Genomic DNA, 14,294 nt, shown 5'->3' on the forward strand with positions numbered 1-14,294 from the left:
GCCGTTGGGGGCGCCGCGTGGAATGGGGCGGGGTTCCTCGCTCGCCGCGTGGGACGGCTCTCGGGCTTGCGGCGTGCAGACTGAACTGGGAGTGCGGGGGCTGATGCCCGCCGGGCCTGGCCGCCGACTGCGTGGCGCGCTGTGGTCCCTTTCATCCAGTACTCCATTCTCCAGTGCAAAGGAGTAACGCTTACTGAGCGGCTCCTGTGTGCTGGGCCACGGGCGCTGGTGGAAGTGGAGCCCCTAATGCAGCCCAGCTGCCGCAGACCAGGGCCGGCCGCATAGCGCGTTGTGATCCGCGCGGTGGTGCGACGTTCACGGGCCGTGGGAACACTCGCAAGGTCCCAGCCCCGCCGAACCTGAGGGGCCTGGAAGCCTTCTGAAGGCTGCCTAGGGGAGAGCCAACTTCAATTAAGCAAGAAGCACAGGGATATAGCAAGAGGATGGGCGGGTCTTGGCTGGGGCAGGGATTGGCTGTGATGAATGAGGGAGGATTTATTCATTCTGCAAATATATATATTTTTAATTCACTTATTTACTTGGAGAGAAAGCGCGCGCGATCATAAGTGGGACAGAGAGAATTCAAAGCAGGCTCCACACCGTCAGGGCAGAGCCGGATGCGGGGCTCGCACTCCCCGAGCTCACCAACAGCGAGATCGTGACCGGAGCCAAAGTCCGCCATTAACTGCCTAAGCCACCCAGGCGACCCTGGTTCTGTAAATATTGATCTTTAACTGCCCGCTGGGCCCAGCCATTCACTGAATGTCCCACCGACTGGGACACAGAAGTGAGCTGAAGAGACGGTAATCGGGTTCTGGCTGTGTTGACACTGAGCAGTCTCCATAGCGTCTGAGTGGAGGAGTCTTGGGGGCAGCTGGATGAACCTGTTTGGATATGTAGATAGTGGGGCATCCGCGTTTGATGGCGGTTGGTGTTGAGAGCAAAGGGCCTGTCTTAAGGGTGCTCCATCCTGGGGGGTGGGGGGGTGAGGAGGGGGCTGAGATACAGGTGCACAACAGGAGGGTGATGTCCCAAACATGATGGGGAGGAGGGTCAGCTGGGTCAGAGCAACACTGAATGGCCCCTGCGGTGGCCCTGTGAGAGAGCACAGGTGTGGTGGAGGCAGGGGGCACATGACAACAGGACAGGGAGTAAGGAGGTGGGGAAGGGAGGCAGGGAGTGTAGACCGGTTAGGAAGGAGAGGAGAGAGAGGGGGCAGTGGCTGGAGGGAGATGAGCTCCAGAGATGGCCTCCGTATTTCTCAGATTGACTAGAACGCTTTTCACTTACTTAGATGCTGTTTGAGGTTTCCGGGTGAGGGAGGAAGGTTGTCCTTGCAGGAGGGAAGAGAGCAGGAAATGTGGCTCAAGGCCCCTGAGGAGCTGGAGAGAATGGGAGGGTTAGGGTTAAATCAGAGGAGCTCTGTGCTCCCCAGGACGGGCCCCTTGGCACTAGAACAGAGAGATTGGTGGCAGTGTAGAGGGCCCAGCTGAGGTGGGTGGCCAACGATCTGGAGGCCCAATCTCCGAGGCTGTGTGCTTTTCTCCAGGGTGGGGTCTCCTCAGCAAAAAGGCTGTTGAGGGTGCCTGGGTGGTTCAGGCTGTTGAGCGTCTGACTCTTGATTTCTGCTCAGGTCCTGATCCCAGAGTCATGGGATTGAGCCCTGTGTCAGGCTCTGTGCTGATCGTGGAGCCTGCTTGAGATTTTTCTCTGTTTCTCAAAAAAAAAAAGTTGTTTTTTTCTCTACTTTTGCCCCTCTCCCCTGCTTATGAGCATTCTCTCTCTCTCTCTCTCTCTCTCTCTCTGTCTAAGAAAAAAAGAAAAAAGGCTGTTGACTCCTCTAGGGCTGAGGTTCGGAAAGACATCGGTGAGGAGTGGCTCAGTCGGTGAAGCGACTGACTCTTGATCTCGGCTCAGGTCACGATCTCATGGTTTGTGAGATCAAGCCCCGCATTGGGGCTGTGTGCTGAGAGCGCACAGAGCCCCGTTGGGATTCTCTCTCTCCTCTCTCTCTCCCCCTCCCCCACCAAATAAACTTCAAAAAGAGTTAAAAGAAACACACTGGTGATTTTGAGACGTTGGATGAGAAGGGTGGATTGAAGAGGTGGAACATGCGTTTCAAGCTGGATGGGGAGGAAGCCCCGTGGGCCAGAGGGGCTGGCAGCCTGGGAGAAGGCGGAGAAGGGAATGAACGTGAGGCCGAGGAGGCAGTGCTGGCAGGGTGGGAGTCACCGGATGAAGAGGCCAGAGGGTTGGGAAATTATGACAGGGGGGCACGATGTCCGAATTCCTGGTGTTGGGAAGAGGTTCCGTGCAGGGGGAGGTGTGGGCCGAAATGGAGAGGAGGGGAAGGTGTTTGGAGATGGAGTCAAGGGACAGAGAGCCCAAGGTGCTGGATGGATGGACGGTGAAGACCACCTGGGATGGGGGTGAGAAGGCTGTTGCCAAGGTAGAGTCAGGAGAGCACCCAGGAGGAGGTGGGCATGGGCCAAGGCATGGCTCAAACCTCAGAGAGCGGAGGTTGTGGCCTTGGGGAGCAGGGAGGCTGGTGTGTGAAAAAAAATGAACAGCCAACAGGGGGGAGGGCTGTGGGGAAGACGAGACCTTGGAGAGCGGGGGAGTCAGGTGTCAGTTCTGGCAGGCGGTGAAGGCTGAGGGGTCTGGGAGGAGGGGGCCTGGGAGGAGGGGTCTGGGCTCCGGACAGGAGGGGGTGTTTACTACGGAGGACAGTCAAGAGCCGGCTGGAAGGGGAGCATAGCAGGGGAGGGAGGTGAAGGTTCCTTGTGGGGTGGCTTGAAGGCTGCCAGAACACAAAGTCCTGGCAACCCAGGGCCTGTTGCGCAGGTGGAGCACTCTACGCGTTACTCCGGAGGGACCTGGCAAGGTGTGCTCTGCCCCGCCCCCAAAGGTGGCTCCCAGGACAAGGCGGCCCCACTTAGGCTGTACTCCCCGCGGATTAGAACTGCTTGCTGGGGGGGGCAGGGGAGAGTGTGTGGGGGCCACCCCCCTCCCCTCCCCCCGCTGGGATTTCCCCGGGAACGTGGTAAGCGTACAGCTGCTCATGTGAGTGTTCCTCAGAAAACCTCTCACCCAGCCAAGTTTGTTATCTGTAGATAAAGACTTTCAAGGCCAAGCACTTTCCCCGCAGGGCTCTTCGGTCCAAAAAAAAAAAAAAAAAAAAAAAAAATCTCCGTGCAGCTGCTGTCTTCTGTTTGAAATTCCTTCAGTGGGGGGCACTGCCGCTCTAAACTGGAGGTCAGAGAAGTGGTAGGAGGCAGATTGGTCTGGGGAGGAGGGAGGACACGGCCGTCGATCAGCGGATTCCCTCACCCAAAGCAAAGAGTAAGTCAAAGAGTGGCTTAAGAAAAAAGAAAAAAAGAGGGGGTCTTGAGCTGTCACCCTGTCTTTCTGAGTGAGCAGTGGCAGTGGTCGTCAGCACCTTCTGGAAATCACTCGTATTGTGATGAGACAAACACCGTTAGCCCAGCAGCGCCCCCGCGGTGGTGGGAAGTGGAATTCTAGCGCGAGAGGCGCTCCGAGGAAGGGACCCCGCTGCTTTCCTTCCGGAAGCAACTGTAGTTCTCCGCTCTCGGTTCACTTTCCCATCTACTTAAAATGCACCCACACTTCCCCCAGCCCGGCATATTTGAAGGGCCAAAGGCCTTCCCCCGCTGCTGGCCTCTATTTGGTGTCACCGCTGCCGGCTCTGAGCCTGTCTGTACCACTCTCGGTGACACGTTTGTTCCTTTCGCACCAGTGTTGATCTGAGCGCATGTCTCCGCGCACCTTTGCTGCTAGGCTGTGGGTTCCCTATCTTCATTTTACTGACGCAGAGCTGGAGTCCTTGTTGAGGGGACGAGATATGAAAGCGTCCTGCCGCATGGAGATTGTCACCGGCTAACGGAAAATGATGAGACCGGGAAAGCCACTGTGGCCGTAGAGTCAGCTGATGGCTTCACGCCTCAAAACCAAAACGTCCATTAACAGAAGCTAAGATTCTGGGGCGCCTGGGTGGCTCAGTTGGTTAAGCAGCCGATTCTGGTTTCGCCTCAGGTGATGAGCTCAGTTTTGTGAGTTCGAGCCCCGCGTTGGGCTCTGGGCTGACAGGGCGGAGCCTGCTTTGGATTCTGTCTTTCCCTCTCTTTCCCTGCCCCTCCCCTGCTCACGTGCTGTCTCTGCCTCTCTCAAAATAAATAAACTTAAAAAAAAAAAAGACCAACTAAGATTCTATTGGTGCTAGAGGTGTAGCAAGGAGGCTGCGGAGGAGGGGGGGTGGGGATTCAGAGTGATCTCTTGAGATCTGTAGGTTTCCCTGAGGCAGAAGGCTTCTGGCCAGCTGTTTTGAGTGATTACCTCCTTTTCAGGTCCAAGAACCTGTGAACTTGGGAGGAGGGGCAGAGCAGGTGGAGGTCAATTCACAAAGGCTAGGTTTAAAATGTGGCTATTTTGTTGTTCATAGATCTTTTTGCACTGATTTTGATTTATTTAATTTTTTTAATGTTTATTTTTGAGAGAGAGAGAGAGAGAGAGACTCAGAGGAGAGCACAAGCGGGGGCGGGGCAGAGAGGGAGGGAGACAGAATCCGAAGGAGGCTCCGGGCTCTGAGCTGTCAGCACAGAGCCCGAACTCATGAACTGTGAGATCCTGACCTGCGCCAAAGTTGGACGCTTCACCCACCGAGCCACCCAGGCTCCCTGTGATTTTGATTTTTTCAAAAAGATACTGCATTAAGGTATTATTTATCCCGATGGCTGAGTTCTTAGTACCCAGCAAACACTTTCTTTTTGCACCTTGGGGAGTGTCTCACTCACCTCACCCTAGTCCCAGCTCTGGCTGTCAGGTAGGAGTGGAGCTAAGTTTGATTTGGGGAGGAAGGGTCAGGTTACTGAGTCTAGAAAGCTAAAAGCCCATTAGGTTTGATGTCAGGGCCATAGAGAGAGACAGTGGGAGATCTTGAACAAGGCAGATAGGGATGATGTTTTAGGAAGATTCATCTGTTCCCAAATGCGCAAGGTAGACCGATGTGCGGGGAGGGCTGGAAGCAAGATCTGGAGTTTGTGTAAGTAGATCATGTGTTTCCAGAAGTGTAACAGTTAAAAAAGGAAAGAGCTGGACATATTAGGGTCAGGCTATTTTCAAGATGTGTTTCAAATACATTTGATTATGGAAGTAAAGGGCCCATGTAACGACAGAGTTAACATTTCTCACTTGTCGAGTGCCTACTGATCCTAGAGCAGGGGTTGGCGAACTTGTGTAAGTGGCCAGACAATAAATATTTTAGGCTTTGTAGGCCATGCCACTTGTTATGTGAAAGCAACTACAGACAATACGTACATGAGCAAATGTGGCCATGTTCCAATAAAACCTTATTTACAAAAATAGGCATTGGGGGGGAAAAAAAAGCAGGAATTGGGCCTCGATTTGACCTGTGGTGGTTGTAGCTTACTGAATTCCTACTCTCGGCCATTGGCAGCTTCATGGTCAAAGCCAGGTGGCCATGGGTTCTAGTTAGTAAGTAGAAAGAAAGCATGGAGGGAGTACCTCTGTCGCCCCAAGGCCTCGGCCTGGGAGTGGCACACATCTCTGGAGAAAATTTTGACATAGGCCCTCATTACCACCCAGGGCCTGGGAATGTAGTCTGGTCTTGCGCCGAGGAAGGAGAGATTTCAGCGGTCCACGAACAGTGTTTGCCACAGGTTCCTTTAGGGGCAGTTTCAGAACCTTCATGGAAGGTATGTTCATGTACTCAGAGAAATTTTGATGAGTCCTTCACTACACGGCAGGACCTACTTGGGGTCTGAAAGAAAAAGTCAAGTGTAAAAGGAATGAGAAAATTAGGAAAGCAGTACTTCCTGAATACTAACAGAGTAAACAATCGGGGCAAAGGTCATCGGTAGATGGCACTGGATGAGTTTGTTGAGGAATCAGATGTGGCCTCTCGAAGCACCTTCCCATAGGTTGCTTCTTAATTACAAAGGGAAAGGGCACTTTTACCACGGAGAGACCTGGCAGTGACAACCTTGATCAAACGATCAAACTTAGCATCACCCAAAATGGGACAAATGGTTACGCCTCCTGATTTGATGGAACGGGAAGTACACATCACCTCTGTAATAGTCTTTCCAAAATTGCTTAAGCTGAATCTGATCATGAGGAAACCCATCCAGCAAAATCCAGATCTTTCTGGGACATTCTACATGACAGTTGGATTTGCACGTTCATACGTGCCAAATGCCACGAAAGAGAAAAGCAGAAGTTCTTTCCTATTAGAGGATGCTAAAAAGACCTGATGACCAAATGCAAGACGTGATCCTGGGCTAGATCCTCAATTGGGGGGGGGGGGAGGGGAAGCCAGCTATAAATAAAATTTCGAGGAGAATTAGAGAAATTGAACATGTCCCGGATATTAGGTAGAACACCAATTGTTAAATTTCTTAGGTATGACAGAATTGTAGTTATTTAGGATAATGGCCTTGTTTTCTGAGATACATTAGAAGTGAAGTTTCATGGCGTTTCAGCAAAACTTAAAAAAATTTTTTTTAATGTTTGTTTTTGAGAGAGAGAAAGAGCTAGAGAGCGAGAGCGAGTGAGCACAAGCAGGGGAGGGGCAGAGAGAAGAGGGAGACACAGAATCCGAAGCAGGCTCCAGGCTCTGAGCTGTCAGGACAGAGCCCGATGTGGGGCTCAAACTCACAAACTGTGAGTTCATGACCTGAGCCAAAGTCAGATGTTTAACTGAGCCACGAGCCACCCAGGTGCCCCTCAGCAAAAAACTTTAAAAAGTATATATATATTTGTATACATAAATATACATGTGTGTATGTATGTATATATATATATATATACATACATACACACATATGTATGTGTGTATGTATATATATATATATATATATATATATACATACACACATATTTGTGTATAGATTAATAAATGTGGTGAATCTAGACGAAGAGTATTTGGGTTTTCTTTCTTTCTTCTTCTTCTTCTTCTTTTTTTTTTTTTAACATTTATTTACTTATTTTGAGAGAAAGAGAAAGTATGAGTGGGGTGGGAGGGTGCAGAGAGAGGGAGAGAGAGAATCCCAAGCAGGCTCCACACTGTCAGTGCAGAACCCGATGCGGGGCTTGAGTCCATAAACCATGAGATCATGACCTGAGCTGAAATCAAGAGTCAGATGCTTAACCGACTGAGCCACCTAGGCACCCTTATTTGGGTTTTCATCATTCAGTTGACCCCTGAACAATGAGGGGCTAGGGGTGCTGACACCCCCCCCCAGGCAGTTAAAAATCTGTATAACTTATAACCCCCCACCAAATTAATAGGCTGCTGTTTGACTGAAAGCCTTACCTATAACATAGTCGATTAACATGTATTTTATATGTTCTATGTATCATATATACTGTATTCTTATAGAACACCTAGAGAAAAGAAAATGTTAAGAAAAATCATAAGAGAAAATACATTAATAATATTGTTTTGTAATAAATCCACGATAAGTGGACCTACACAGCTCAAACCCATATTGTTCAACAGTCAACTGTATTATTTCTTTCCACTTTTTAATAGGTTTGACATCTTTCTTTCTTTTTCTTTTTTTTAAATTTTTTTTAACGTTTTATTTATTTTTGAGACAGGGAGAGACAGAGCATGAACAGGGGAGGGTCAGAGAGAGGGGGAGACACAGAATCTGAAACAGGCTCCAGGCTCTGAGCTGTCAGCACAGAGCCCGACGCGGGGCTCGAACTCACGAGCCGCGAGATCATGACCTGAGCCAAAGTCGGCCGCTTAACCGACTGAGCCACCCAGGCGCCCCAAGTTTGACATCTTTCAAAAGAAATAGTTCTTGGCAGGACAGAGATAGCCAAGACTACCTGCCCCCCAAAATGAAAAAAACAAAAAACAAAACAAAAGTTTTCCTTATTAAATGGCACCAGCATTTTTTTCAAAAAAACAGATGAACATAAGGGAAGGGAAACAAAAATAATATAAAAACAGGGAGGGGGACAAAACAGAAGAGACTCATAAATATGGAGAACAAACAGGGTTACTGGAGGGGTCGTGGGAGGGGGGATGGGCTAAATGGGTAAGGGGCATTAAGGAATGTACTCCTGAAATCATTGTTTCACTATATGTTAACTAATTCGGATGTAAATTTTAAAAAATAAAAAATAAAATTAAAAAAACCCCCACATAACTGGAAACTTCTCATTATTCTGTTTTGCCCTCAGGGGAATAAAAAACAGGAAAGCTTTAGGTAGAATTTTTGGATTACAATGTTTTTCCAGAGGATGTTAAACTTTATTATAAAATCCTAAGGGGAATACATAAAAAAATTCTTAGAACTAATCAGTGAGTTCAGCCAGGTTGTGGGATAAATATCAATATACAAAAATCAGGGGCGCCTGGGTGGCTCAGTCAGTTAAGTGGCTGAGTTCGCCTCAGGTTATAATCTCACAGTTTGTGGGTTTGAGCCCTGCACTGGGCTCTTTGCTGACAGCTCGGAGCCTGGAGCCTGCTTTGGATTCTGTGTGTCTCTCTCTGCCCGTCCTCTGCTTGTGCTATCTCTCAAAAATAGATAAACGTTAAAAAAAACTAAAAAATATATATACATACAAAAATCAATTGTATTATTTATTTATTTATTTTTTTGAGAGAGACACAGTGAGAGAGAGAGCAAAAATCCCGAGCAGACTCCACATTCAGCATGGAGCCTGACACGGGGCTCGATCCCACAACCCTGGGATCATGACCTGAGCTGAAATCAAGAGTTGGACGCTCAACCGACTGAGCCACCCAGGCGCCCCTCGATTGTATTTTTATATATTAGCAATGAACAATGTGAAAATGAAATTAAGAAAATTCCATCAAAAGTAACTATTTGGAAATACACTTAACAAAGGAAGTGCAAGACTTGTACACTGAAAACTACGAAACCTTGAAAGAACTGAAAGAACTAAATAAATGGAGAGACATCTCATGTTCGTGGATTGAAAGATTTAATATTGTGTACATGGCAAATTCCCCAAACTGCTCCACAGATTCATGCAATGCTTACCAAAATCTCATCTGGCCGCTGCAGAAATTAACAAGCTGATTCTAAAATTCATATGGAAATGCAAGGGACGCAGAAGAGCCAAAATAGTCTTGCAAAAGAATAAAGTTGGGGGACTTCACACTTCCCGATTTCAAAACTTAACTGCAAAGCTGCAGTAATCAAGACACCAGCGATGGCTATAAAGACAGACATATAGGTCAATGAAATAGAATTGAGAGTCCAGAAATGAGCCTTTAAAGTTGCAATGAATTTATTTTATATCCTTAAACTGACTTTGTGACTTAGAAAAGAGACAAAATAAGTTATCTAATTATTGAACATCCATTTCTGGGACATCACAGCTTCATCTACATATATATATATATACACATATATATACATACGTATATATATATATATATATACGTATGTATATATATATATATGTTTTTAACATTTATTTATTTTTGAGACAGAGAGAGACAGAGCATGAACGGGGGAGGGTCAGAGAGAGAGGGAGACACAGAATCTGAAACAGGCACCAGGCTCTGAGCTGTCAGCACAGAGCCCGACGCGGGGCTCGAACTCTCAGCCCTCACGGACCGCGAGATCATGACCTGAGCTGAAGTCGGCCGCCCAACCGACCGAGCCACCCAGGCGCCCCATCTATATATATTTTTAATTGTGGTAAGATATACACAAATTTTACCATTTTAAACATTTTAAGGGTACAGTTCAGGAGCAGTAAGTACTTTCACATTGTTGTTCAGCCATCACCATCAGGCGGCTCCATCATTTCGAAGTTCCATACCTATGATGATTAATGCTCCATTGCAAACTCACGCCCTCTCTCCCCCCTCCTCCTGGTACCCAGTATACTTACCTTCTATGAGTTTGACCCTTCTAGTTACCTCATGTAAGTAGAATCATACAATATTTTTTTCTTTGGTGTCTGGCTTATTTCATGTAGCATGATGTGTTCAAGGCTCCTCTATGTATCGCGTGTCAGCATTTCCTTCCTTTTAAAGTCTGAGTAACATTCCATAGTGTATATATACACACCACACTTTGTTTATCTACTCATCCTTGGGTGGACATTTGGGCTGTTTCCATCTTTTGGCTATGGCGAATCAATGCTATGAATATTGGTGTTCAAGTATCTGTTTAAGTTCCTGCTCTCAGTTCTTTTATGTATATACTCAGAATTGGATTGCTGGATCAAAAAATAATTCTAATTTTAGGAACCGCCACACTTTCCCATAGCGGCTGCACCATTCTCCATTCCCATCAGCAATGCACAAGGATTCCAACTTCTCACATTCTTGCCAACATTTGTACAATATTTTTTGATAATTTTTTAATCTTTTGCTTCAAATATATTTTTGTCAGAACTTGGTAGCTGCAGATTCCCAGCTAATTCTAATTATGGAAAACATGACTACCATATGAACTGATTGGAAAGTCCTTATTGGCAAACTAAGCAGTCAAAATAGATTTATTTTCTGTTAGAAAAAGTCTGGCTTCATTTTATACATGTTTCCATAAAAAAACCTGCTCACTTCTGAATTTTAAGACAGTCAGAGCTGTGGTATGAATTTGTTGCCTGAATGAAGTAAAATTCTGCCAGTCTCAATATTTCTTACTAATGCTCTCTTTGCTTTACTTTCAAGAGGTTATCTATCTCTCAGGATTGATGTGTTATCTGAGAGCAGCGAGATGAAAAGAGGCGAGGGCTTTATACACAAAAACAGTTTCGTATTTTCCCTTTTACTTAGCAACCAGGAGTTTTACACACAGGGCCACTGCACCACAGTAATCGTTACAGTGTAGGAAGTGTGTCTTTCTTGGGTGAAGCCGAATGGGGATTGTGAAGGGCAAGGTGAACACCCTGGAGAATGAGGATGGCGGAAACATATTGAAGTTGACTCCCTTAAAAATATATGTGCCTGTGTGCCTCCTGGAGCCTTCACTTATCTCCACGGGTATGTGTATTGCAGCTTAGAGAATCCCTGTCTGACTTTATTCCCCTCCCAACTAGACATTATTATTCTTGCTGTATGCAGCCGGCGTTTGCTTAGTTTTCCCCACACATTCACCAGTTTGTTCACCATTCTTGCACTGGAGATCTGCTTATTCTTCTTGAAGTACATTCTTTGGAATTTGCTGACGGTAATGATCTATTCATAGTAAACTGAATCTGTGTTATTACGAAAATATCTTTTATGTCTTTGCACTAAATGATAGTTTGTAATTCTGGGTTAACATTTCTTTCTTCTCAAAACGTTGACTAGTCGGATCATTCTGTTGTCTTCTAGCTTCGATTGTTGCTGTTGAGTTTTCAATGCTAGCTATTCTTTTTAGGCAATTTTTTGTTACATTTAAGGCCACTTTGTCATCCCGCAGTTCCACTAGAACATGCTATCTATCCTGCTTATGATTAGTGTTTCCTAAATTCAATGATTCCCTACTATGACAAAATCTAGGAGTATTTCAGCTATTTAATTTTGTCTATCTTCTGTTATCTTTGGGACTTCAATTTTATACAGAGTCGATCTTGGTCACTCTATCCCCCAAGTCTCTTAATGTCTTTTATTATTTCCTGTGCAAATTTGTTTCTGCTGTACATTAGGTAATGTATTCTGGGTAATCTTTCACAAGTTTTAGTTTGTTTTCTTTGACAGTGTTCAATTGGAACTGTTTAACCTATCAAATCTATTTTTACATCCAATGACTTTCTTTTCATTTGTGTAAGTTTATTATTTTTCAAATTTTCCTGGTCATAGTTCAGTTGACTTTTTTTTTTTTTTAAACATTTATTCAGTTTTGACAGAGACAGAGTGCGAGCTGGGGGTGGGAGGGGAGAGAGAGAGAGAGGGAGACACAGGATTTGCAATAGGTTCCAGGCTCTGAGCTGTCAGCAAAGTCCAACGCGGGGCTCAACCCACAAACCCTGAGATCATGACCTGAGCTGAAATCGGACATTTAACCAACTGAGCCACCCGGGCAGCCTGGCTGACTTTTACTTCTTACTTGGCTTTTTTTTTTTTTTTTTTTTAAAGTATGCTATCATACCTTCATTTCTCAGTATTTTATAGCATAATCATTTTTTAAGTTTATTTATTTTGAGAGAGAGAAGGGGGTGCAGAGAGAGGGAGAGAGACAATTCCAATTCGTGCTTTTAGTGCAGAGCTTGATGTGGGGCTCGATTTCATGAAATGGGAGATCATGAGCCAAAATCAAGAGTTGGACGCTTAACTGACTGAGCCACCCCAAAGCAGATCATTCTGTCTTCTGCACCCAGTACTTCCAGTATCAGATCACTTGGTTTGTAATGGTCTCTTATATATAAAACAACTTTTTTCCTTATGTTTTGTAATTTGGGGTTGTGAGCTCACTTTTTGGGTGTGTTTTATCTACTGGAATCTTTTGAGGCTTCAGTTAAGGATAAGGTTGTAAGATACATATCCTTGTGGCAGTTGATTTTTTTTTTTCCCCTTTCACTGAAGGAATAGCTCTTTGAAGATCTCAGCTATATATATGTGGGATCTAAATTTTAATTTCACATCTTGCTCAAGGTCATGTGTCCTGTCTCTCATGGAGTGTTACTAGCTAAGATTCTAATGTGTTTCTTTTGAGTCTTAGTTTCTTCCTCTGAAAGATGGGTCTAATTAATAATAGTACCCACATTATGGGGTTGTTGTACAATTAATATTTGCAGTTCTTAGAACAGAGCCTGGTAGTCAATAAATATTAGCTACTATATAGCTAATATATATATCATATATATATATATATAGAGAGAGAGAGAGAGAGAGGTATATTACATTATATATTATATATATTTACCAGTTGGCAAATGGCCTCAGGGAAGCAATGGCTCCAGTGCCCTTTGGTTTTGGTCCTTAAAGATTTCCCTCTTTCTGTAAGCTTAGCTACTTACTGTTATATTTCATTAAGAATTCCTAGGTGTTTAATAGTGTTTTTTAGAATGTGAAATCATCTATATTGCTGAAAATATTTTTGCTGTAAAAAGACCTGTGAACACAACTGGCTGTAAAACTCAACATCATCTGATTCTTGACAGTAAGCCAAGAGCACGGATATTAAAGATGTGGTCATTCTAGTGGTCTTTATTTGCCATATGTATGATGTATATGAAGACATGTTAATTTTTTTAAAATTTAGTTTCGAGAGAGAGAGCGAGAGCAGGAGAGGGGCAGAGAGACGAGAGAGAGAATCTCAAATAGGCTCTGCACTGTCCACTCTGCTCAGGCAGCATGAACCGTGAGATCATGACCTGAGCTGAAATCAAGAGTTGGCTTAACCGACTGAGCCACGCAGGTGCCCCAAAGCATATTAATTTTTAAGGTCCCTGTTGGTAAAATGACCGAGGAAGTCTTGAATGATAGAAGTTTTGGCAAACAGGACGAAATGAAAAAAAAAAGGCACGCAAATGAGCAGATAGGGCCACATCTGAACCTGTTGAGAGTTTGTACAACTAAATGCCTCTTGATTTTCTTAGGGTGTTTGGTAAGCTGGAAAAAAACGGTTAGTTTTTTTTTTTTTTTTTTAACATGGTTTGAATACTTGTCTTTTAAGAAAATGTGTAATAAAATTAAAATTAAAAAATGATTTAAAAAACAAGTACTACTACATATATGAGCGATGGCTTACCTGGGAGGAAATTGGGTTAGTTGGTTCTACCTTGAATTATTTGTCCTCATAGAAAAACAATGCCATGACAAAGGACAGAAACACAGATAAGGGGCAATTAATTCAAGTTATTTACTGTTCACCTTCATAATAAAAAAGTGGCTCAAATTAAAAGCTTTAGCTCTGTGTGTTCATGTGGAACAATCTTCCACATAGATTACATGAAGAAGGCAAGGTGCAGGACGGTATGCAGACTATTCTATCCTTCCTATAAAAACATATAAACTTTATTATGCAGAATATTTCTGGAATGACCCACAGAAGCTGGAAAGGGTGGTTTGACTCTAAGGAGAGTGATTTCCTTTTCACGATCCTTTTGTAGGTTGTACACTCTGAATGTAATACTAACACACAAAACCAATATAGTTTTTAAAAAAATTTTTTAACGTTTATTTTTTGAGAGAGAGAGACACAGCATTAGCAGGGGAGAGGCAAAGAGAGAGGGAGTCACAGATTCCAAAGTGGGCTCCAGGCTCCAAGCTGTCAGCACAGAGCCCAACGTGGGGCTCGAACTCACAAACCATGAGATCATGACCTGAGCTG

At 44.9% G+C, this 14,294-nt stretch overlaps 1 long non-coding RNA gene across 1 annotated transcript; it reads right to left on the reverse strand.

The window, feature by feature from the left end:
- Positions 1-797: 797 nt before the first annotated feature.
- On the reverse strand, positions 798-3,428 carry LOC122205978. The gene is made up of 3 exons (XR_006196325.1): positions 3,054-3,428; positions 1,291-1,382; positions 798-884 (listed from the first exon to the last, which is right to left on the reverse strand). It is a non-coding gene; the product is annotated as an uncharacterized LOC122205978 (long non-coding RNA).
- Positions 3,429-14,294: the final 10,866 nt, after the last annotated feature.

The sequence above is a fragment of the Panthera leo genome, chromosome E1 (assembly GCF_018350215.1).
Source record: "Panthera leo isolate Ple1 chromosome E1, P.leo_Ple1_pat1.1, whole genome shotgun sequence".
Classification (NCBI taxonomy): Eukaryota; Metazoa; Chordata; class Mammalia; order Carnivora; family Felidae; genus Panthera; species Panthera leo.